The sequence below is a fragment of the Etheostoma spectabile genome, chromosome 18 (assembly GCF_008692095.1).
Source record: "Etheostoma spectabile isolate EspeVRDwgs_2016 chromosome 18, UIUC_Espe_1.0, whole genome shotgun sequence".
Classification (NCBI taxonomy): domain Eukaryota; kingdom Metazoa; phylum Chordata; class Actinopteri; order Perciformes; family Percidae; genus Etheostoma; species Etheostoma spectabile.
In genome coordinates, this window is record NC_045750.1 from 3,377,749 (window position 1) to 3,402,748 (window position 25,000).

Sequence of the window (25,000 nt, forward strand, 5' to 3'; positions counted from 1 at the left end):
ATAAAACCTCAATTTGAGTGTAAAATGTGAGCCCCTCAAATAAACCCCAGGGCAGATTTAAAAGAAAACTTTTTTTGGGAGGAGTTGATTTTTAAACCCTTTTTTCAGGATTTAAAAACTGAAAAATTGTGGGATTTAAAAATAATCCCTTAAAGGGGTTTTTAAAAAAAAAAATCAACCTTGAGTCAATTGGGGGTTTGGGGAACCCCTTAATAGTTTTAAACTTCAACACTTAAAGTTTTTTTATTTAACCTTTAATTTGACAAAAAAAAAAAGGGGTTTTAAAGGTAAAAAAACTACATAAAACAAAAAACAAATCCCGCATTTTTACAAAAACAAATTTTTATTTGTTTTGGGCCCCAAACCTACAGTTTTTAAAAAATCCTGCTACAAAATACTTGTGTGTAAAAATTTTAAAAATTTGACTAAAAGTGTTTTTTTAAGCCCGGTAAATTTTTTTTTCAGCAACATTCACTTAAAAAATAAAACTTTCAAAAAAAACATCCCAAGTGAATCCCCAAAAGGGACTTTTGGGCATAAAATTTTTGGGGAAATGCTTTTTTTCTACCCTTTCTGAAACCAAAATTTTCCGGGGGATTTTTTTCACTTTTTTTTAAAAGATGAAAAGGGGGCAGGGGAAAAAATTTTCCCATTTTAAACCAAAAAAAAAAATTTTCCCATTGTAAAAATTGAAGGGGGTTAATTTAATGAAAAAGGGGAAAAATTTTTTTCATCGTGTTTGAAAACCCAAAAAAGCCAACGGATATTCAACCCAAAATTTTCCCCAAGGTGTGGGTTTGAAAAATCAGGTTTTGGGGGAAAAACTATTTCCCCAAAAAGGTTGGCTATGGGGGAGGCAAAATTTGCTGTGAGTTGACACTCCTCCTGTTCAACATTTAGGCTTGCAATGAAAGGGTGTTTCATCTTTAAACCCATGGAATGATTGTTCGTGAGGTCACGGGTTAAAGGTACTTGTGTTGTCAGAGGACATGTACCCAAAAGTTTGTCCTCTAAATCCGGGAAAAATTTTTGAAAATTGCAAAAAAACCTTTTTGATACATTCCCATAAATTTATTTTTGGGGTGAACAGAAAAAACTGTATAAGACGTAAAGCACGAAGGCCCAACCCTAAACACTTTTGCTGTTTTTAGCAAATTGTGTTTGGGTTGAGCTTTGCTCTTAACCTTACCCCCTTGAGGTTTTTTTGGGTTTGCCCTAACGATGTGTACGATTTCTGCGGGAAACGGTAAAAGGGTTTCAACAACATCCCAATTGCACCCCTAAAAACCAAAGTGGGAGTCATAAAATTGCCCCCAGGGTGTGAAAACTGATAGGGAAAAAAGGTTTTCTATCCCCGACTTGTAAACCCAAAAACCTTGCCAAAGTCCCTGTGGCCCAAAATAGGGCGGGGGTTTTTTTAATGTCGGAGGTTTTATTTTAAAGGGTTGGGGCAAGATAAAACAAAAAGGGAAAAACATTTATAACCCTTTATTTAAAAAAATCCCCTTGTTGACCTAAAAAAATTTAAAAAATTTTAAATCCTATTAAATTAGACAAACCTTGGAAATGAAACCATATAAATCAGAGCCTCTCCGGGGGCTGATCTTTTTGGGCTGCTTCGGGTTTGAGGAGTTAGCAGATGGGAAATACAAGAAGAGATGCCATTTGCTGCCCCACTTCAGACGGGGTTAACAAAATTTACTTCGAAACATTTTTTCACACTTCATCCTTTGCGGGTTATGGGGAATTTTTCCATTTTAAAAAGAATATTTGAGCTATTAAATTCGGGTCTAAATTTTGAATTTTTTCGATTCAAACATCCAGAGTTTCAAAAAAGAGCTCCCAACAACATGCCCAAGCGTATAAGATGTAGGTGAAAATGCAGACGGTTTGGAAAAACCTGTAGGGCCCCCACCTGAAATCAAATTTATTTTTTTTCCTTTTATAGTAAAAAGCAATTTTTAATGGGGTTGTTTCCAATGTATTAAAAAAGAAAAAAAGGGAATGCAGTAAGGGCTCTTTTTTTGTACGTTAAAGTTTTTGAAAACCTTAAAAAATTAAAAAATTCTTCTGGCCCTAAGTCATGGTCAGTAATTTTAGTGAAAAAGGACAGACCTCCTAAAATCCCCTCCTGTTTGGGCATCGGGGGACTAAAACGTTCTTCCCGGGGAATGTGGGCCTCCTTTCACCCCCACTCTGCACGAGTCAGAGGGGTTTTAGTTTTGACGCTGCACATTTTTTTATACCCCCTCAAAAAAGGCCTTTTTTTGCTTGCATGTAAATAAAAATGTTCCTAAAAATTTAAAGGGAAAATTTCTGGTTAAAGGGGGAACAAAAAAAGGGTTTTGTGTAAATGTAGTGTATATATCTGTTACAAAAAAGTAAAGAAAAAAAAGGAAAGGGGGCCAAACCCTTAGTGTTAAAATTTGGGGGTTCTATGCAAATCATACCCCTTTTTTTGAGTGGGGGTTTTTTAAAAAAAGGGGGAAGGGGAAACACAATCCCAAAGGCTTTTTTTCTTTCCCTTCATTTTTTTAACTGCCCTCAGCTTTTCTTTCTTTTTTAGAAACTTGCCCTGATGGGGCAGCTTGCACCAACACCAAATTTGTATTAATTTTTAAATTGTTTCCCCGCCCCCGGGGGTTAAGGGCCCTTTAAACGGTAAAAAATTGTTAACTTTTTACCCTTAAAAGTTTGTGCACCCCAAATTGTATTAGTTCCCCTAATATAAATCCGGAAACCTAGCTAAACTTATTTTACCAATAGGGGCCATGCCCCCCTTTTTAACTATATTTAAAAAAAGGCACCCCAACCGGGAAACGTTGGGGGGGGGCTGTTTTTTTAAAACCAGAATTGAAAACAATTTAGAGGTTTACCTTTCTTTTCCTTAAGTACCACCCAAACCTAGGAAATCATTGCTTCAGTGTAGGACAGGTCCTTAGCGTGGCGTCTCTACCGTGTAACAGAAATCTAAAAGAAAAAGCGGGGCTGTAAATTGATAGTATAAAACCGATTAAATGTTAGAATATGTGGCTTTTTTTCCGGAGCTAGAATTTCGGAAAATGCGACAACCTTGAGTTTAGTCAGCAGGTTTGCAAGTTTGGTACCCCCAGCTGGCTAGCAAGTTTTTACGGAAAAAACATACTCGTGTGAACTGACTGAAAAGTGTCGTTAAAACTAAAAAAAGGCGTTTTAAGCAGTAATTTTAAAAGGGGGTTTTTAAAGCCAAACATAATATATTTTTGAGAAGAAAAGAAAACATTTACCTTCCCCGTATCACAACAAAACCCCGTGAAAAAGCGGCCGGCAGCTTCAAGTGTGACGTTGGTTATGAATAAACCCAACGTAGTTAATCACGCTCCTTAACACAACAATAAATCCGAAAATTAAACCATCAAAGAGTACCCTTTACAAAACCTGTAGCTTTTTGGGAAAAACCAAAAATCAACAAAAACCTTTTTTTGTCTAACCCAATTTTCAACACCAAAAATTTGTGTGTGGTGTGTGTGGAGAAAAACCCCTTAACTCAGCCATTTGTCTGCAAGCAAAGAAGGGGGATAACAAAACCAAAGGGGGCATTTTTTTCGGACCATTTTCTGCTTTATGAAATTGTTCCTTATCCTCCTTTGCTTTTGTGTTTTCCCCTTTATTTTCTTTCTTTCCTTATCTGCTTGTAGCCTTTTTTTTTTCTCAGCCAGTTTTGTCTCCTTGCACCCAAACCCTTTTCTCTCCCTTCCCCTTTTTCCTCTTTCCTCCTCGTTAATCCATTCTTTTTTTTTCCTCTTTCTTTGGGTTTTCCCCACACTTCTCTCGCGGTTTCTCCGAAAACGGGTTCCAGGGCGTAACCTCGCCCTTTTGGAAAAACTTTATTTGAAAGTTAAGATAAATTTCCACACTTTTGTGTGTTTACCCCTTATAAAATATGTTGCCTTTTGCTTTAAGCTTGGTTCCTACTTTAATTACAAAATTAAAGGTTTGGTCTGGTTTTTTGGGAAGGCAAAAGAGAGAGAGAGAAAAAGGGAAAAAAGGGGAGGGAGAGGGGAGAGAGAGAGGAGAGAGGAGGAGAGGAGGAAGAGAGGAGAGAGAGAGAGAGAAAACTGGGAAAAAGATGCGGGTTGTTTTTTTCCTGAGGGGGAAGGCAGTTCACCAACGCGTGTACGTAAAAAACCAAAAAAAGTGACGAAACCCCAATTAAAAGGGCTGTCGACAAAAAACGCAAAAAGACGACAGGCCGATGGATCAAACAAAAATAGAGCCAAGAAACACAGTTGACATTCAAAACAGAACCTTAACAAACACAAAACAGCAGAAGACAGACAGACAGACAGACAGACAGGGGTAAACAAATGAAAAAAAGGAACCGACCCAAAAAAAAAAAAACCAGACGCGTGACAAAAGGAAAAGACAGACCGGATAATAAAAAAAAACAAAAACGCCCGACGTGAGGGAAAAATGAGGCAATAAAACTGAACAGATGAATTTTTTGTAACCCATAAGTATTAAATACATTTTGAAAGACAACAGAAAAAACCTAGTCCTCAAATCCCCAGAAAGGAGGGGAAACCTTTTTCCTTTTACAAATTTCAGAAGTGAAGCTTTCCGCCCGGTAGTGTGATTTTGGGGGGTGGTGTTGTGTGTGTGGTGTGGTGTGTGGTGTGGGTTTGGTGAGAGGCGATGTGGCGAGGCCACAGTGATCGCTTCCCCCCACTAACGCTTTGCCTTTAAATGGGTTTTTTGTTGATTTTTTTTTTGGGGGGAAACTGAAAGGGGCTTTTTGAAAGGGGCTGGTTAATGTGAAATGTGTTTTTGTGTATAATTTTTTAATGTTTAAGTGGCATATAAAGAGCTCCACATAAATGCAATGACGCTGACATCAAACCAAGTAACAGTCCTTTTAATACGGGAAGAAGACTCTGGGTGTTTTCTTTCCCGCTCCGGCCGTCCATTTTTTTTTGCGACCGATGAAAATGATCCGGGCCCCCCATTTCCCCTCCCCCCGAACTCTATGGTTTTAATTTAGCTGTTTTCTCGGTAAAAAATTTTTTGGAGTGTTTTTCTGGAAAAACAAATCCTCTTCCGCACAAAAAGTGAAATGTTGACTATTTGAAATTAACAAAAATGGGATACGGGGGGGGGGGGGGGGGGGGGGGGGGGGGGGGGGAATCAAGGGTACCTCACATACCTACATGAGACACGACTCACAATACGCCATTCATGTTTTGTTCGACAATCCGACAAGATACACTGTACATCACAATATGGGTCTAACTGAATACACAGTGAAAGGGGCATGTGCAGGTTTTCTCTCTTTATTCAAACTGTTAGAAAACAGCCCAGTTTTTCAGTCGGCTCAGTCTCTTTGATTAAAGCGCTCATATTCTGCTCATTTTCAGGTTCATAATTGTATTTTGAGGTTGTACCAGAATAGGTTTCCATGGTTTCATTTTTAAAAAACACCATATTGTTGTTGTACTGCAGATTGCTGCAGATCCTGTTTTCACCCTGTGTGTTTGGGTCTCTGTTTTATCTCCAGAGTGAGACATCTCACTTCTATCCTATCTTTGTTGGGAGCTGCACATGCTCAGTAGCTCGGTAAGATCCCAAATCTCTCTGAAAGTGATCCCAACGATATCGTTGGTCACTGTCGTCGCCGTCGTGGTGTGGACTCCGCCATCTTGACTTGAACAATATATGTGTAGTTGTTGTTCTTGGTGTGGACACCCCGGGAAAAGTATAAGTAATAAGAATAATATAACAATATGTGTACTTTCTTCTGTTTCTGTCATTTTCCTCTCAGTCCTTCTCAAACATTGTCTGTCTGTCCTATATTTGTGCCCTTTTTCTTCTGTGGTGTGTGTGTGTTGTGTTGTGTGTTGGTGGTGTGTGGGTGTGTGTGTGTGTGTGTGTGTGTGTGTGTGTGTGTGTGTGGTGTGTGTGTTGTGTGTGTGTGTGTGTGTGTTTAGTAACTCAACGACAAAACCATGTTACCAAACACAATCCAGCTTCAGTTTAGTACCTTAACACACACAACACAACCCCACACACACCACACACCACACACACACACACACACACACAACCACACACAACACAACGCACACACACACACACACGCTCAAGGAGGACAGGTGGCTGTATCACCTTGTGCACACCCCATATTATATCTCTTCTCTCTCCTCTCTCTCTCTCTGCTCTCTCTCTCTCTTTCTCTTTCTCTTTCTCTCTCTCTCTTCTCTCTCTCTCTCTTGCAGGTATAGCCCTTATACTTCTGTGGCTGCAAACGCCTTTGCCAGGACCACACTCTCTCTCACACACTCTCTCTCACACACACAAAACACACACACACAACACACACACACAAACACACACACACACACACACACACACACACAGCAGGTAGTGGCAGCATATCATAGCCTCTGGTTTGCTGGCAAAACAGAGCTTCATGATGGAGGGATGATAGGGGAGAGGGGGATGGACAGATGGAGGCAGACTGGCAAAAAAAGCGGATAGAAGTGAGGAGGGATACAGATGGATGGAGGGATGTTGAGGGAATGATGGAGAAAAGGATGGACTTTGGACATTTGATGTCTTTTTTTGAAACATTTCACTTATAAAAAACACCATTTCACCAAAATTAGAACTACGTGTACAAATAAAATCAACCCAGCTTAGTGGAGGGAGGAAGAAATAAGGGATGTTAAAGGACAGATGGAGGGAGGGATAGAACAGGAGATGTAGAAGGTACTGTATGATGGAGTGGGGAGTGTGATGAGGGGGGGGGGAGAAGAGGTGACAGGAGGAGTTACAGAGGCATGAAGGGATGTTGAGGAGTGAAAGAGAGAAAGAAGGAGTGATAAAGCAGAAAAGGGGTGGAGGGAGTGATAGAGGATGAAGTACAGGGATGATGAAGTGATGGGGGAAGAGCAACAGAGAAAGAGGAATGTAGGAGTGAGGGGGAAAGATGGAAGGATAAATGATAGAAAAAGGTTTAGAAGGAGAAAGAATGATGCATGATGGAGAGAGAAAAGAGGAAGAGTGGTGTGAAGGAATTGTTGCTTATTGCAGTAACGTCCTCCCTCCTGTCGTCTTTCTCTCGCAGTCATCCCTCCTGCATCCACCCTTGTCCTCACCTCACCCCTGCAGTCATCTCCTCTTCTTTCCGTTTCACTATAGTCTTCTTGCCTTCTTTTCCTCTCTCTTGTTCTCATGTCATTTACTTTCATCCATCCTTTCTTCCTGTCCTCTTTTGTCCCTTCATCCATCCTCTCTATTGACTGTCCTCTTCTCACCCCTCCCATCCCGTTTCTTCTCATTTCCTATCCTTTTCTTGTTTTCCCATTTTCTCCTTTTGTTAGACTTCCTTCATTTTTACCTTTTTTTCTTGATTAGTTTTTGGGCATTTTCTCCTTTGTTGGGACAGTGGATAAAGAGGAGGGGACTGGAAACCATGCAGGTGCAGGAGTCCTCTCCTCTCCAATACTCTCTTTTCTCTTCTTCCCATTATCATTCTGCGTCCCAATTGTACCATAATCTGAATTCAACCCTAATTGCATCACACATTGCAGCTAAATGTTGAAAAAATTGTGACTTCTCAGTTAAAGGCCCAGCAGAACGGCCCCGTAACACGAAAGAAAAAGGACAAAGACGCCCGGCGCTGTGGGAGACATGGAAACTCAGAAGAGTTAACTGTTTTCTCTCTGCCAAACTTCTCTCTCTCTCTCTCTCCTCTCTCTCTCTCTCTCTCTCTCTCTCTCTCTCTCTCTCTCTCTCTCTCTCCATCGTTCCCAGAGGTGCAAAAGTTAGTGTGTGTGTGTGTGTGTTGTGTGGTGTGTGAATGCATGCATGTGTGTGGTGTGGGGGGTTGGAATGTGGAGGCTCTTAAGTCACCTCTGATTTTCCACTCCCGCTGGGACACATCCATTATCAGTTTTATATGAAAGTAGGAAATTCATCTGCGGTCTTGTGTGTGTGTGTGTGTGTGTTGTGGGGTGTGTGTGGTGTGTGTGGTTGTGTGGTGTGTGTGTGGGTGTGTGTTGTCTTTATTTTGGGGTGAGGGGGTGTCTGGCTCCATAATGAGCAGCTTAACAGTGGAATAAAAACTAGGCATTTTCCTTCTTCTTTGCTTCTCTCTACATGCAGTTCTCCAGTCAGTCCTAACCAGAACATACAGTACTGCAACATGCCCGGATTCAAATTTTAATCATACAGACTTTGTGGATGTTTTAGATACCTGATTGATTGGTTGATTGAGACAAAGATATAGGCTTAATATTAATAGTAATTTAGGTCTCTCTGCTGATAGGAGTTTAGAGACAGCACTGTTGGTGGACTGAAAGTCTTTTGGATTGGTTATTCAGGTAGTTAGTTAGTTTTGATGGATGGCTGATTGTTGTGTTTTCATGATTTGTTGGTAATTTGGTTCTCTACAGTAGAGCTTGACCGATAAAGGATTTTTAAGGCAGATACCAATACAAATATTTAGTTATTTGAAAATCCCATATGCCGATATATCGACCAATATATATATACATTTTTTTAAATCCAGAAAGGCTTAACAAAAACCAAACAGATTTCCCTAACATTAGTTATTTGTAGTTATTTATGATTTGTTTTATTGTCACAACAGAACAGAGGAACATCAAAATATATAAAAGTTCTGATAAATAAAATGAATAAAAATACAAACTTAAGACATGAAACTGAAAGTCCTTTGAACAAAAACACATTAACAACCAAAACTAATCAGTGTTACCAATATGGACGTTGTAGAGCGTAGACTATGCAACGACAACGCTCACAACATGGCTGACAGTCCGTTTTTATTTTTTAAATATTAATTTAACAGAATAATTCATTTGTCATTATAAATGATGACAAATGTATAATGACGAGATGCTTGCCCCCCCACCCCGTTCAGTCCAAAGTGAGTCTGTAAGAAGTTTTGCACTTGTCCACAAGTATAAGCTAAATTCTCAGCAAGTTTGCAAATTATGTTCTTGTAATTATCCAGCGTTTACTTGACTGCCCCGAGTCTTCTTGAACGCCCGCATAAACACATCAGACCCGCCCACGATGATAGCCAACCAATCGTTGGTACGTATGTGGAACGAGGGAGAGAATATCATTGCAGTATTGAATAATTTGTAAGTTTCTAAATTTCTGATCCTCTGAATTAAAACAGAAAATTGTAAAAAAAAAAAAGAAAACAGGTTAGAGAGAAATTTGTAATTTGTCAAGGCGGGAAAAAAATAAAAATTAGATATTTGAACCCATGTTTCAGTTTTTCCAAATGTCCGTTTTGCTTAGAAAATTGAACTGATGAGCTTTACTCGGACCGGTGGATGACTGTTTGTTTGTTGGCTCAACCTTTCCACGCTCTGAATCTATTGGTAACTTAAATCCATGTCTCAAAACATATCCGCTTTACTGAACACATGTTTGCAGTTAAGGCAGATTATGGCAGATTTTGGAGTTGAATGACTGTATTAATGGGCTTGATGGGTTGGTAGGTGGAAAGAATGATGGGTTTCTACTGAGTGATTTGAATGGTAAACGATTACATGTTGGTTCTTTGGGTTAAACGTATGCATTGATTGGATTTATACCAAAGTTCCCAGCCAATTTCACAGTGAGGTTGTCTGTAAACCTTGTGCCTCGGACCCCCTGCTCGTCATTTGAATGGTTAAACTGAGGAATATTTCTGTCGATCACAGCATCTAAAAATCCTGTAACATTTGCGTGAAACATGCACGAGTTGTGTAGCTAGTTTATAGGGCGGTTGTTTAGAAAGTGTCAAAGTCATTAGATTTATAAGGTGATCAGACGTTGCTGCTTTGGATTGCTTGTTATAGGGCAGGTAGTTGATTGGTTGTTTGCGCGGTTGCCTGGTCGGTTGATTGTTTTAATGTTCTAAAACTGAAACACAGCTGGAAAGAATAGGGTGACGAGGAGCAAGACTGGGACACGAACAGAAATACAAATAATCCATGGCTGTTGGAGACGGGTTCACTGAAGGATAGAGGAGGGAAAAAGGGAATAGGGAAGAGATGAGAATAGACACTAACCTAACCCAGAGGCCATTGTACTTCCCAGTCTGCACTGAATGGAAAATCAACAGAGGAATATTCCACACCTCTTTGGTTCTCCTTTGCCCTCTTGTGTCTCGTCTCTGCCTTGATCTTTCCATCCTCCAGTTTGGAGAGAAGGTAGGAAAAGAAGTTAAAGGGGAGCGATGCACTTTAGCGCGATTTGACCCTTCAGAAAGTCACGCAGAGCTTGAGACGTTGTTTTTTACGTTCTTTCATTGGCGAGCACATCGTGCAGACTATCAGGAAAGAGTGAAGCTTTTGATCTGCCAGCCCTCAGTGGTTAACAGATTACAAAATGCACTTGCTTCCTCCTCATTTTGGCATCTGAATGTGCTCCTTAGAACAGAATCAAACTCCAAATGATGCTTGGCTACCTGCCAAGCTGGGTCCAGTAGTCAGGCCTACCGGTCACAGCCACACGGTGCCAGAGTCTGGCCGGTGGCTGCTGGTAATTTCCCACCCTGCAGCCAGGTATTCCAGATGTTGAGGACTTGAATCCAACTTGTGACCTTGTTTCATGTCATCCCCTCTCTCTTTGCTGAATTTTTCCTTTCATCGGTGTATCCTCATTCTTCCCACATAAACAGAAGTACTGCATTTAAAAACGGCATGTCAGTGTGATTAATTCATCCACTCCTGCATGTTAATGGATGTTGAATTGTAATATTGTCCAAAGTAGAGACTTTGTGGACAAAAAAAGCGACAGTTTAGTGGCCAACAGCTGCTCTGTGTGAGCTTTGGGCGGTTTATCAGAAGCTTTTAGTAGTTTTACACATTGCAATGAATGTGTTTCCTGTTGTGGGACAATGATTCTGGCTGATTCGAGGTTTTCTTGATGGTGCTTCATCAACTTTCCCTGGAACATGAAAGGTTTTAAAAATTAAAGGTTTTTGGTTCTTAAATGAGATAAAGATACAGTATAGTTACAAAAAGTGTTTTTCCCGGGTTTTTCTAAACCCAACTAGTCCCTTAGGTGTCTAAACTTAACTGTTTTTGCCACATGACGGACACCTTTCGCCTTGTGAAAATGTGGTCGCTCTTATGACAAGTTCCATGTTATCAATTAAAGGTCGTGCTAGTGATTGGGTTAGGCGATTGGACGAATGGCTACAACATATCGTAGTACGTCGGTGGTTGTTGTTGTTCTTGTCATTTGATTGTGTTCATTTGATTGTCTGCCTCCAAAGACGGAGGGAGAGGTATTGTGTCTATCAAAGCCTTCTTGCTCTGTGCCATAGAGCTTCAAAAACTCTTAAACCGCATCAGTTAGGCCCACTGTTGCACTGGGGGACATGTCCCCTCATTGCCATGGACACACACACACACGCTGTAGCTTCATTGTGTCTCTTAATTTCTTAAAATGCTTAAACCAGATCTTTTCCACGCTGACTCTAATGTCTTGAGATTGCTTCAGTGCATTAAAACAGCGAGGATCATCCAAAGAAACACACACACAATTGCACACAAAATGTCAGCAGTTTGTAGAAAAGCAATAATTAATGGGCTTTCCCTTTTAAGCCTGTGGTGTCACGTAACTTACATCAGCTTCGTTATACTTCCTTAAGTGTGTTTACCTTCACACTAATGATCTTAACCTGATTAAGGCGGCTGTAAAGCGCTGACTACTGAAATTAAACCATGCTTTCGTCTTCTGCCTTCATCCAATTATCGGTTTAAAGATTACGTGTGTTTTGACTTTTTGTGTTGTACATATTTTGTGTGTCAAAGGTCAAGTGGAGGTGCTGGTTACTGATTTGTGTCAGTCTGGAAAATGAATGACTGAATGGCCCACTGTAGCAGCAGCTGCGGTATTATAATCAATAACCAGACCTGCTCATTTTCACGTCAGCTCCTTTGAGTCGTGGAATCAGCATAATGGGATTATGGGTAAAACACGCAGAGGGGCTGCTCTGTAGATTAAATGTCATCATGGTGTTAAACTATAAAAAAGACTCAAGACAGCTGGATGGCTTCGTTTTCCTCGTTGGAAAAGCTCCATTCAGACGGATGGAAACATATAACTCAACCTCGCCTGTGTGTATATGTGTGTGTGTGTGTGTGTGTGTGTGTGTGGGTCTGTGTGTGGTGTGTGTGCGGTGAATGTGTGTGTGGTGTATATGTGTATTTTGACAGACATGAAACAGAAAATCAGTGTCATAGTTTTTCCCTGCCTTCCTCCTGGCAGACCGGAGCAAGAGGACGACTTGGAAAAATCTGACCTCAAAGCAGCTTTCCCACTCTGTGTGTGTGTGTGTGTGTGTGTTGTGTGTGTGTGGTGTGTGTGTGTGTGTGTGTGTGTGTGTGTGTGTGTACCGCCCATGTTCTCTGCCACATTTCTCCCCATCTTTTCTTTCCTTGCTACCTTAGCTTCTCTCGCTTGCTCTCCCCATCTCTCTCTTTCTTCCCCCTTTGCTTCCTCCCTCTTTCCTGTCAATCGTTTGTCTTGCTCTCCTTCTCTTTCTATCTCCCTTTCTTACCCAGCCTCACATTTCCTTTCTTCCCCCTTTTCTATTCATTTCCTCTTTCCCTTTGTCTGTTTCTGTTTCTCCCTGTGTGTCCTCTCCTTCTTCTCCCCCTTTCTTCCCATTAGTCTTGCTCTCCCTTCCTCTCTCTGCATCTGTTTTCTTTCTCTCTGTTTCATTTGCCCTCTCTTTTATCTCCCCGTTCCTCTCTCTCTCTCACTATTTTCATCTTTCCTTCTCTCTTATTCTCATTTATTCTGGCTGAAGAAGTTATTTGTGTGTGTGTGTGTGTGTGTGTGTGTGTGTGCGTGTGTGTGTGCGTGTGTGTGGTGTGTGTGTGTGTGTGTGCGTGCGTGCGTGCGTGTGTGTGTGAGATAGTAAAAAAGGGAGGGTGGAGTTTCAGCTCACAGCTACGGTGAACACTTCCTCCGCCACATCCTGTTTATTTCCTGCTGCGATAGTGACCGGACTCCCTCAGAAATGCACACACACACACACACACACACACACACACACACACACACACACACACACACACACACACACACACCACACAAAGAAACCGCTCGGATTAAATACACAAACAAGGACACACACCATGAAACCAATTGCATATAAAACAATATATTTGCACTGAAAGACATATTGAACTTTGTGACATATTGATTCCTCCCACAGTTTTAGGATTAGATATAAATAATGTTTTATTGCTTTTATTTTATTGCCACATGATGTTCATACTGAGTCAAATATTCAAACTTCACACATGTTTTTTATGGCTGCACTCTTATCATAAACAATAATCTCCATGTTCTTTTGCATCAGTTTTTCCACATTTCCTCCAAATTCAGTCCGACATATCTGTTATTGTTTGAAGTGTGCAACATCCTGGACACACACACAGATGTGAATGGAAGTTGGCTGCGTAGCGGGAGTGGGTGGAGGCCGGCGGGTAGGTGGGGTTTGAGAGGTTAAAGTCATGACCTCACACCCATGATCATTCTCTTGTTTGTTTTCCTACAGGATGGCCACGCGAGGACACTTCCTGAAACCAAACTGAGCACGTGCACACCAACCGGTACGCTGTCACTATAACCACATTCAGGATACCTTTCCTCGGGGACGTGACTCCGCCGAGGCTGTTACGGGACAGCGGACAGCACAGCGTGAGTTGTGGAACACAGATTTTGTGGGTGTGAGGTGCGAGGTGTAGAAACACCAGAGGGAAACAGAGCGGTGTGTTTCGGGCCAAGAATGTTCTGAAAAAGCTTGATTTCCCTCCACATATCAAAGTCTTTGTACGCGTAACCTGAACATTCACATGTGAAGGGGGACGCGAGGCTCGTGTCCTTAACCTTTGGATGCTCTCCATACAGCTTGGAGTATTTCACACTCATGTGCATTTAAACTTGAGTGTTTTGTTTCAAAGCAACATAAATCCACCTTAAAGATAGATTCCTTGATAAAAAGCTTTAAACAGAGATTATGTTATATTCTACGAATGTGCACATCTGTATACAGTGAGATCAGAGGTTTAGTGCAAGTTTTGGGGGTTGTCTTGTTTTGCCAAACATCATCCTGAACAGTTCAGAACCAGTACTTCCCTCTATACACCATTCTTTCAGTGATCAAGGGGGACAGGACCGTGAGTTGTGAGACAAGTTTGTAGGGCAAAACAAAAGTAAAGTTTTTCGTCAGAGTGAAAGTTAAGTTCAACAAAACAATAAACTACGATAGTTTCCTTTACATGGAGCATCGCCAGTTTGGTTTCTCTGCTGAGGCATCAAGAAAAAGAAAAGAAAAAAGAATTAAACAAATAGTTTACAAACAGCAGGAGGAGGAAAAGGTTTTTCACAACACACACCAGAACACACTACACACACACACAACACACACACACAACACACATACACACACTCTCTAGCGAGCTAAATTACCTTTAGTCGGAGTTGCTGGGAGGATTTGGTTTGACACAGGGACTGTGGTTGGCAGACCAACAAAAGTATGTGAGAAAGCTTTAAACGAAATGTTACCTGCCCTAACACGCTACAACACCACACACACACACACACCCCACACACACACACACACCACACACACACACACACAACACACACACACACTGTAATAAACATCACTCAGGGATTACAAAGGCGTATGAGTGAACACGATCCAAAATACAAGAAAAGATATTGTGAAAGACCAGATCAGCACATCATAAAATGTTGCAATGAGAAGATATTTTCCGAGCTCTCCGGGGAAGTCAGAGTGAGGCTATGATGATGGCTTAGTGCTTACACACACACACACGCACCCACGCACGCACGCACACCACACACACACACCACACACACACACACACACACACATGACACACACACACACACACACACACACACACACATTGCGTCTCACTATCTTTGTGGGGACCTGTCATTGACATAATGTATTCCCTAGCCCCTTACCCTAACCTTAACCCTCACCCTAACCATAACCTAATTCTAACCCTAATCCTAAAACCAGGTCCTGACCCTCGAACTGCCCTTTAAAGTTTTGGGGGCCAGCGTTTTGGCCTCCTGCAGTCTGCTGTGTGCCAAGGTTACGCAATTCTCATTTGCTTCTTCGCCTCCATTCAAGCCGAGACACGACTTGAGTAAAGATAAAAATAGAGCCTTGTTGACCTCTGCTCTCCCCCCTCTCTCTGTCATGGCCATCTCTATTCTCTCACCCCCCCGTCTTTCTCTCTCTCTCTCTCTCGCTCTCTCTCTGTCATAGCCATCTCTATTCTCTCACGTTTCTCTCTCTTCTCTCTCTCTGTCATAGCCATCTCTATTATACTCACACGTTTCTCTCTCTCTCCTCTCTCTTGTCATAGCCATCTCTATTCTCTCACCCACGTTTCTCTCTCTCTCTCTCTCTCTGTCATAGCCATCTCTATTCTCTCACCCACGTTTCTCTCTCGTCTCTCTCTCTGTCATAGCCATCTCTATTCTCTCACCCACGTTTCTCTCTCTGTGTCTCTCTCTCTGTCATAGCCATCTCTATTCTCTCACCCACGTTTCTCTCTCTGTGTCTCTCTCTCTGTCATAGCCATCTCTATTCTCTCACCCACGTTTCTCTCTCTCTCTCTTTTTCTCTCTGTCCTGGCCATCTCTATTCTTTCTCTCTCTCTCTCTTTATCTCTCTCTCTCTCTTTATCTCTCTCTCTCTTTCTGTCATGGCCATCTCTATTCTTCTCTCTCTTCTCTCTCTCTGTTTCTCCTCTCTCTCTCTCTGTCATGGCCATCTCTATTCTTTCTCTCTCTCTCTCTGTTTCTCTCTCTCTCTCTCTCTGTCATGGCCATCTCTATTCTTTCTCTTCTCTCTCTCTGTTTCTCTCTCTCTCTCTCTCTGTCACGGCCATCTCTATTCTTTCTCTTTCTCTCTCTCTTTCTCCCTCTCTCTCCAATCTGATATTGATGCAGCTGTCTTGTTCCAGTTGGGTAACGCTCATGCTTTAACACAGGCTAAGGGGTGTTCGGGGTCAAGGACTTTTTACTCTCCCCTGTGGGACATGTGGCTTTCATCAACACAATACACTCTCACAAAAAAGTAAACATAGAGAAACATAAGCTCAGATGCAACAATAGGCCAGAGTTCTGTTTGGTGCAGCTTTGTTGCAAACATGCGGTGCCAAGTGCAGAATAAACTCGAGCATTTCAAACTTTTTGAACCGGCTCAAATGCCAGGTCGCCACAGTATTTGGATGAAGCTGAACAGAAAAATAATTCAGGGGTAAAAGCACCCACGCTCTGCCCTGATATCATCACAAACAGAAACCCAGTTTGTTTTTGCAGCCCCATGCACGGCAACAGCGTAAATGGAAATACATGTTTGCATGCAGACATAACGAGGAAAGGCACGCAAAGTCAACAGGTGGCAAACAGCTGCCATGGTAACATTAAACTCGCTGCAAATATTATCTTGTGAAGAAAAAAAAAAACTGCGTATTGTTGTGGATGCAGAACAAGCGGGCGTCTGCTGTCAATTAAGGTCGGAGCAAACTTGACAGCAATGACAAGAAGTGTATGAAAACTACTCTGCTCTCAGCTGTCTAATGCCTGGCCCACAATAAAAGTTCCAAATCCTAAAAGAGAGAGGGGGGAGAGAAAAGGGAGAGAGAGAGGGAGAAGAGAGGAGAGAGAGAGGAGAGAAGAGAAGAGAGAGAGAGGAGAGAAGGAGGAGAGAGAGAGAGAGAGAGAGAGAGATCCTTCCTTTGCCGTACCTGAAGTTGCTGCATTTGAACTGCTGTCTGTAAATCCTTCATGCACAACTCATATTCTTTGGATGTTTCATACGCAAATATTTTAAGAACGGCGATGTTGTGTTTAGGGTCAAGAACCAAATCGGCATTGCAAATTGAACATGTAGCTTGACTGGATCGCCTTCTTTTGATAGAGCATTCTGCCAAACAACGATTTTTCTGCTCACGAGTTCCAGTTTTACTTTCTCACAGCCTACTGCATTGAGCGCTCCACCCACGTTAACACCCTCCAGTGAGCAAGGGCGGCGTCACTACGCCGACCAGCGTAGCGCGTCTAGTTGAAGCGTAGGGCTCGGATCGGTGGAACAAAAATTCTAAGGTCCGGCAGAAACCAAACCCCGTCAAATCCTGGATCCTGGATTCGGTGCATCCCTACACTGAACACACATCTCCTGTGTGCCTGGGTCAGCACGGTACAGCGACCTTGATTATCCTCTATATATAGATATAGAAGGGAAGTTGTGTATGTGATGATTCATTCTGATTTACAGCAAAGCAGACGTTATCGTAGCCTAGCGCTTGGCCAATCAGACATGATGTTGTTGAGCAACTTCCCTATTCCCGGGTAGGGATGAGGAATACTACAGTTTGTTTGTGTTCGGATTCAAGCGTCAGTGCTTTGGATATTGGTGTTCTTCAGGAGGAGCCGGCTAACGTTTCAGGTCAGGACTTTCTGAAAACAGTTCTATTCAGGAGGATTAACTTTGATCCGGGATATTAACCCAGACTTTCCGCTTTCGAGCCATTTTGCTGAATCATTACATTTCACAAACCAAAAGGCTCTTCTAATTAGTAATACGACTTTCAGCTGTGGATCTTCTTGTGATCATCTTGTGACCCGTTATTATTGTTCAAAGGGAAAATGAACGTGCAGCTGACCCGGGGTTATGATACAGGGTCACGGTCTACCCATAGCTCCGGAGCTCTGCATGGTTCCTGCATCAACATGTAATAATAGGAGTTTCATACCACTAATATCACTTTAGCTTGGGGTTTTGCACAACTGCAGAAAATTAAGTTTTTGAACACGCGTTTCACTTTTTCCATTAGGTAATGGACAACTCTGCAAATGCAGATGCTTTTTTATGATGTGAGGGTATTTCAGTTTGGGAGTGATGTTCTGGTCCTCGGCTCTTTAAAGGACTGTTTGAAGGTTAAGACTTAGGGTTAAGGTTTGACCTAGGTGTGGGTTAAGGTTAGGGTAAAGGTTGAGGTCAGGTATGTAGGCTTGTCAATGAGGGTGTATACAGCTGGGAAAGACTGCACATCTTTGTTTTTATCTTATTTTGTCCACTTTGTGTGGTTTTATTAAGTAATTCTTTTACCACTAGATTTTATTTAAAACTTCTTGAACAGTAGATGAAAAAATGAATTACCTTTTAGGTTTTATTTTGAAATTCTTTTAAAAGTAGATGAAAAGTACCTTTAGTTGTTTTGGAAGTTTCTGTTTGTCTTTCTCTTTCTCTTTCTTTCTCTCTACCAGTTAAATTCAAACATCCATTGGCACGACTGTCACTGTTGTGTTGCCAAAGCAATAAAATACATACACAATCTGGAACTCGTGTGTGTGTGTGTGTGTGTGTGTGTGTGTGTGTGTGTGCGTGTGTGTGTGTGTGTATTTCCCATCAGCCCTGGTCATCTTTACCCAACCCTTTCCCAGAATCCACTACTGACTCACTTGAAACATATTACGAGTCAGTTCTTTGACTTAAAAACGTACAAAGATAAAAGAAGAAGTATTTCTTGTTTTGAAGTGAACATACTGTACTGTACTGCACTCTATTGTACTGTACGGCCACGCCTGTTACGGTATTTGCAACCTGCGGAACTGGGCGGACTGGTTTCCTAACTGTACGTACATGTGTTAATGTCTTAAGGGTTCCCTGGTGGAAAACAACATACCCTTAACGGTCTGGTGAAGCTGCTGCCACATGGAAGACGTTGTGGGAAGGTTAAAAAAACGAGGCTCCTCAGGGTTAAAGTTACAGGGAAAAACCAAATAGATGTGATGACGAACAAACCGGCTTAAAGAACACCTGTCACAGGAAGCAGCTGGCAGTATGTGTTTACATCACTCGCGTGTGTAGAAAATCCCAAAATGTTTGGGCCGCTCCACATGGGATGGTACGGTCCATCGCTTGGTTTCCATACATTCAAGTTCCACTTTATTTATCTTTAGAAAAGGACATTTTGTGTGCAGCAGGATATCTAAAACACAGAAAAAAACCAAACACCACCAGATGCCAACAACACAGGACACACCTCAACACGTCAGTGGAGACACCCCTTCCCCCAAAACCAGTGACAGAATCCAATCGGACAGTCCACAGGTCAGCATGTCACAATCAACAAGGACATTTTCCGGAAAAGATGACGACTTATTTTGGGATGCCACCATGAGATGTGGTTTAACTGTCCAGTGAAATATACAGTATATACAAATATTTTGGTATTTCTAAAGACGAGTTTGGGAGGTTTTTCTGCAAAATTCCTGTTTATTCTAAAGATAAATTTGGTTGTATTTTTCGCGAATATGTATTATCCATAGCTGTATTTGACATGATTTCCATAGTGCCGGTATTTACAATGTACAGCTGAGCTTGGAAGCATTTATAATCTTAAAGCGAGATTGGCTGTATTTTCTATTAAAATGTACTAAAGGTGCACCGATCCAATATTAAGATTAGATTAGATAATACTTTATTCATCCCACATTGGGGAAATTCTCTTATTACAGTAGCAGTTTTTCACAATAAAAACAAACCAACAAACAAACAACAGACTAACAACAGACAATGTGCAAAAAGTACTGAATGAATGTAAAGTGGCATCATCTAAAAAGTATTGCAAAGTGAAATAAAGTAAGGTGGCCATAGTAAGTAAGTAAGTCACGTGAAATTAAATTGAATAACATGTAATTAAATAATATAGCAAATGTAAGTAACCAGATGGGATATTGGCCCCGATATTGACAAACAAAGACAGGGATCGGAAAAATGAACAGATCCACTGGCCAATCCAGAAGGAAGGTAAAAGGTGGAAAGTACACAGTTTATTATTAACTAAACAACAGTCCAGGTATCGGTATCATTGTCGGGACTGAAAAAAGTCGGATCGGTGCATTCCCCAGATGTTGACGTGAAGCCGAGGCTGTCAGTGTTTTAGTCTTTAACGTCTGATCCTCAGGTGTTTTCCTGCAGGTCGCTGCTATTTCCCTCCTCTCCCACGACACTTAAACGCAGCCTCCCTGTGGCGTCACAGTACACTCTTCTCCTGGTTGTAGCCGTTGTCTACAAACTGTTTGGGGACTCAAATACCCAGAATTCCACTGAGGTGACAGTGACGTGCATTAGCTGAGCGATTACATCAGATGCATTATGTTGTTAGGAGGGAATGAGGAAGAACGAGGGAGAAGAGAAGAAGTGTCTTCCCTTCATCTGGTGTCAAGAGGTCACCATTAGACTCCACCCCCGCTGTGTGTGTGTGTGTGTGTGTGTGTGTGTGTGTGTGTGTGTGTGTGTGTTTCACGGCATGTGTTTCCCATCTGGTTCCACCCATTCCCTCAACAGTGAGTTCAGACTGACCTATTCCCCTCATCTTCTCTTTTTCTTTCTTTCCTTCATTCCGTTATTGCTTCGTTCTTTCTTTCACGGCCAAAACGCATCACTCTCTCTCTCTCTCTCTCTATCTCCCACTTGTTCCCGGCGTCTCTCACTCTTCATCTCGCTCTTTTCCTCGCTGCGCTACATTTTCTCCATCCATCCTTCCATCCATCCTTTACTTTCATCAGGGCTGACCTCATCCTCATGCTCACCACACCGTGATGTCATCACCGAAACTCTCCCTGAGCTAGATACCACAAACGTGTCGTCAGCCTCCATCTCGGTCACGTGGTTCCTGTCGCTCTGCATCCGGCATCGCTGAAGATAACCATCGACATGCAGTTTAATTAGAAGTCTTAAAATCCCATTTGTCTTATACTTCAGGGTAAATCTACGAACGGGAGTGAGATGGTGTCATTACTACCCGTGAGATTCTTTGAGTCATGAGCCAACGTACGCGCCCTGTGTTTCATTTTCTTTATACACACATGCAGCAACCTGCCTGTATCTTCCCTTTTTGTTTATTTTTGTTAAGATCCGTACAGTTGCCAGAGAATTCCTGAGACAAGTGAGCAGAATTGGAAACAAGTGGAATCACCTCACTCTGTTGGCGGAAGGTTTTCGCTCGCCTTAAGGCTGAAGCAACGCTTCAACGCTGATCTGAATTAAATTGCTGCAGCAAATTGTTGAGTTTGGTGTTTTGTAAACACTTCCCAACTCCCCGATGAGAACATACCTCGTCCACTGGTTGGCAGCAGGTTGTGGTACTTGAGCATGCACCGTGTTGAGTGGTACTTAGTTTTCTTTCGTTTATTTCACACGTCATCATTGTATCAGTAAACACAATTTCAGACGGTAACATTGGTCATATGGGGAACCCTAAATAAGCTACTAAAAGCTCGATAACAATAAATATACAACAGATAATATACAAACCAATAACTCAATTTACCATAGACACAAAATAGACAAATACAGAAAAATAAAATAAAACTACAAACGGACATTAGCATATGCTACATGAGTGACATTAAGTGTCCAGAAAGTATGTCCTTAGGAAAGTGAGAAGTTTCCGCCGCCCCAGCTCTAAATGTCTTCCCTAGAGCCCGACCGATATATATTAGGCATTTCCCGATCTATAATGGCCAATTAAAAAAAATGTATATACATTACAATATTTATTCATTAGAATAATTTATAATGACAAATGATTCTGAGAACAAATATTTAAAAAATAAAAACGGACTGTCAACCATGTTATGAGCGTTGGCGTTGCACAGTCTGTCCACCAGAGGACGCCCTACAACGTCCCTGTTAGTGATGGCATTGCATAGTCTGTCCACCAGAGGACGCCTACAACGTCCCTGTTAGTGATGGCGTTGCATAGTCTGTCCACCAGAGGACGCTCTACAACGTCCCTGTTAGTGATGGCGTTGCATAGTCTGTCCACCAGAGGACGCTCTACAACGTCCCTGTTAGTGATGGCGTTGCATAGTCTGTCCACAGAGGACGCTCTACAACGTCCCTGTTAGTGATGGCGTTGCTATGTCTGTCCACCAGAGGACGCTCTACAACGTCCCTGTTAGTGATGGCGTTGCATAGTCTGTCCACCAGAGGACGCTCTACAACGTCCCTGTAAGTGATGGCGTTGCATAGTCTGTCCACCAGAGGACGCTCTACAACGTCCCTGTTGGCAACACTCTGATTATTTTTTGTTGTTAATGTGTTTCTGTTCAAAGGACTTTAAGTTTCATTTCTTAAGTTTGAATTTTTATACGTTTTATTCATCAGAACTTTAATATATTTTGATGTTCTGTTGTCACAATAAAACAAATTCCTATCATATTATTTTAGTGAGAACTCATGAATAACTACAAATAACTAATGTTAGGGAAATCCTGTATCATGTCATATCGGCATATCGGATTTTTAAATAACCAAATATTTGTATTGGTATCGGCCTAAAAAATCCTTTATCGGTCGGGCTCTAGTCTGCACGCCATAAAGGAATATTTGACTTTTTCACAAGGTCTTAATTACATAGTTTTGGCTGTTATGAATGTCATATTGTTAGGATTTGACTCCCTGAAATCTGCAGGAAGTATCCCCGACATAAATGAGATTTAAATAATCCCCAAACGAGCTAACCTTCTCATTTGGAGGTCAAAGATAAAACTTTATTGGCCAAACTGTCCCTTGTGATTCTAGACACTTATTTGTGTGTGTGGTGTGTGTGTGTGTGTGTGTGTGTGTGTGTGTGTGTGTGTGTGTGTGTGTGACCACACTGATTTATGAGCAGTATGTGATTATATTGGACCTTGTGGATGCGCTCACTTGGCTTTATTCCCAGGCTCAATAAGCTCAGGGTTTGTTAACATCCTGTTATCACCTGATCGCTCGTGTTGCTCATCCTACTGGACTCGGCCCTATCCATGTCACTCAGTGTTTGGGTCAAGTCCAAGTCTGAAGTCACCTGAGAAAAGTCCATGTCAAGTTACGGGTTCCACATACAAAGGGTTCATTTGCAAAATCACATACATCCCACACAGCTGTTTTTATTTATTTTATAAAATCATGTTCTTTTGTGTCCAGTCCAGGGATTGTTAGATCAGATTGGTGTTGGGTTGTTTTGATGAGAAAGCTCCATTTTTGTTTTTATAAATCATGTTTTTTTTTATTTGTGCATTCAAATGACGTTTTTAGAATGGCTTTTATCTGTTTGTATAAATGAACTGAAACGGCAAATAGTTTTTAAGGTCAACGTAGCATCAGTCTTAATAGTGTTCTTTTTGCAGAGCTGAATCAGAACAAGTCAAGTCTCACAGCCGTCAAGTTCCCAGCCCTCTTTAAAGGACTTAGTCCCGGTCTTAAATCTACAGCTCTCAATCTAAGCAATTCATTATGGAGTTCTCATTACAAATGATGGACGGAGATACAAAACAAGACCTAAGAAAATAAGCTTTTTTTTAACACAAGCGTATCCTGCATGTCTTGTTCGGATGATTTGTAAAGTTACATTACAACCGCGTCGACATGACAACATCACAGTAGTCTAAGTATTACAGTTGAAATCACAGAAGTCAAAGCATTACTGTAAAAAAAAAAAAAAATCACAATATAGCCACTATAGTACTGTAAATAGTAAACTACTGTATTTTTACTTTTTTTATCTTATGTTGTGTGTAATTGTTTTGTATTCCAACGAATACATAAAATACTGTAAATGGAAGTACGGTACCTTTACTGTAAAAGATTCACAGTAACTTGCTGGCCAATCGTTACCAGTAAGTTACTGTCAATTTTAAGTTAATTTGTTTGTTTGCTTGGTCGGGACTCTTGGCATCCCGTTTGACCAAGTTAGATTAAGGAAAAGGTTGTGGTGGGCTTATGTTTCCATGACACGCGGGAAGAACGGGACTGTTGGATTTAGGAAAAGAAGAACCGATGGTTGGGTTTAGGAAACGTGACCCTTGGTCTCCTGGGTGTTGTTTGACCCACCCACCACCCCAACAAACCAACCTCCCTACGCAGATTTCCGGCCATTTACACTACTCACTACTGTAGTCGAGACCGTAGTGCGCTCTAAAAACACGCTGAAGGGTGATTTTTGCGTCGCTTCTGATGCTGACAGCCAGTGTCCAAACGTCCGTATTTTACAAATCTGCCACTCTGAACTCATCCCACCATTGGGTGCCACAACATCCTAGTTAGAGAGGAAACACCCTAAACATATTCTTTGTAAATCTTTACAATCATTCCTTGAAAGAACCGAGCAAGCCGGCCTTGTTGCACAGTTATTTCAAGTTTCTTGTTGTTTCCCAAAGCAAAGGGATTTTGCGGGCAACACACATAGAGCGGAACAGGCCTGACGCGCCGGATCCAGACTAGTATTCATGTGTTTGGGGACAAACCACAGGCTAATATTATGAAAATGTCTGTCCATGAGGTGACATTGGTCTTAATGGCATCCAAAGTTAATTTAGAGCCATGTGTCGGGTCCAGCCGGTGGGTGAAATCTTTGCAGTGAACGAGCAGAGGAGCGTGTTGTGACCCTTTGGGCTTTCCATTGCTTTACAACTTCCGAGGTCGGAAGTTGGAGCTTACGAGGAGCACTTGAAGGCAGCATCGGTCTTCTCATGTACTCCCTCAGTGTCTGCTGTCTCCCTGAGCGCTATCATTCTTCCCATTCAGCTTCCTGCCCTATAAATATTTGAGCAGCCCCATTAGGGAGTGAGGTAATCTTAACACACACGCTCACGCACACACCCACGGCGGCTGCCATTAAGGCGTAGTAGTGCCTAATAGTCTTGTCGGAGCGCTAGGCCCCGGAGCTAACGGGCTTATTAAGAGCGAAACAGGTTTAACGAGTTTAGACTGTTCATTAAGGCAGAAACCTGATTAATTAACAGTCGAGGGGGAGAGTTCGTTAACGAGTCGCGTGATTAATTAAAACTACAGACGACAGAAAGTGTAACTTTAAATGGGGAAAAAGGTAAAGAGTGATTACTACCACCGGAGGGAGGGGATGAAAGGGGGGGGGGT

At 41.8% G+C, this 25,000-nt stretch overlaps 1 protein-coding gene across 4 annotated transcripts in view; it reads left to right on the forward strand.

The window, feature by feature from the left end:
• Positions 1-25,000, forward strand: part of hivep2a (HIVEP zinc finger 2a) — a 111,412-nt gene that overhangs the window by 39,070 nt on the left and 47,342 nt on the right. For 2 of the 4 annotated variants that reach the window (XM_032542728.1, XM_032542733.1), the window contains exon 3: positions 13,577-13,719. The gene's annotated coding sequence lies outside the window, so the exon portion shown is untranslated. The remainder of the gene's footprint in view (positions 1-13,576; positions 13,720-25,000) is intronic. The other 2 variants (XM_032542729.1, XM_032542731.1) reach the window with 1 other exon arrangement.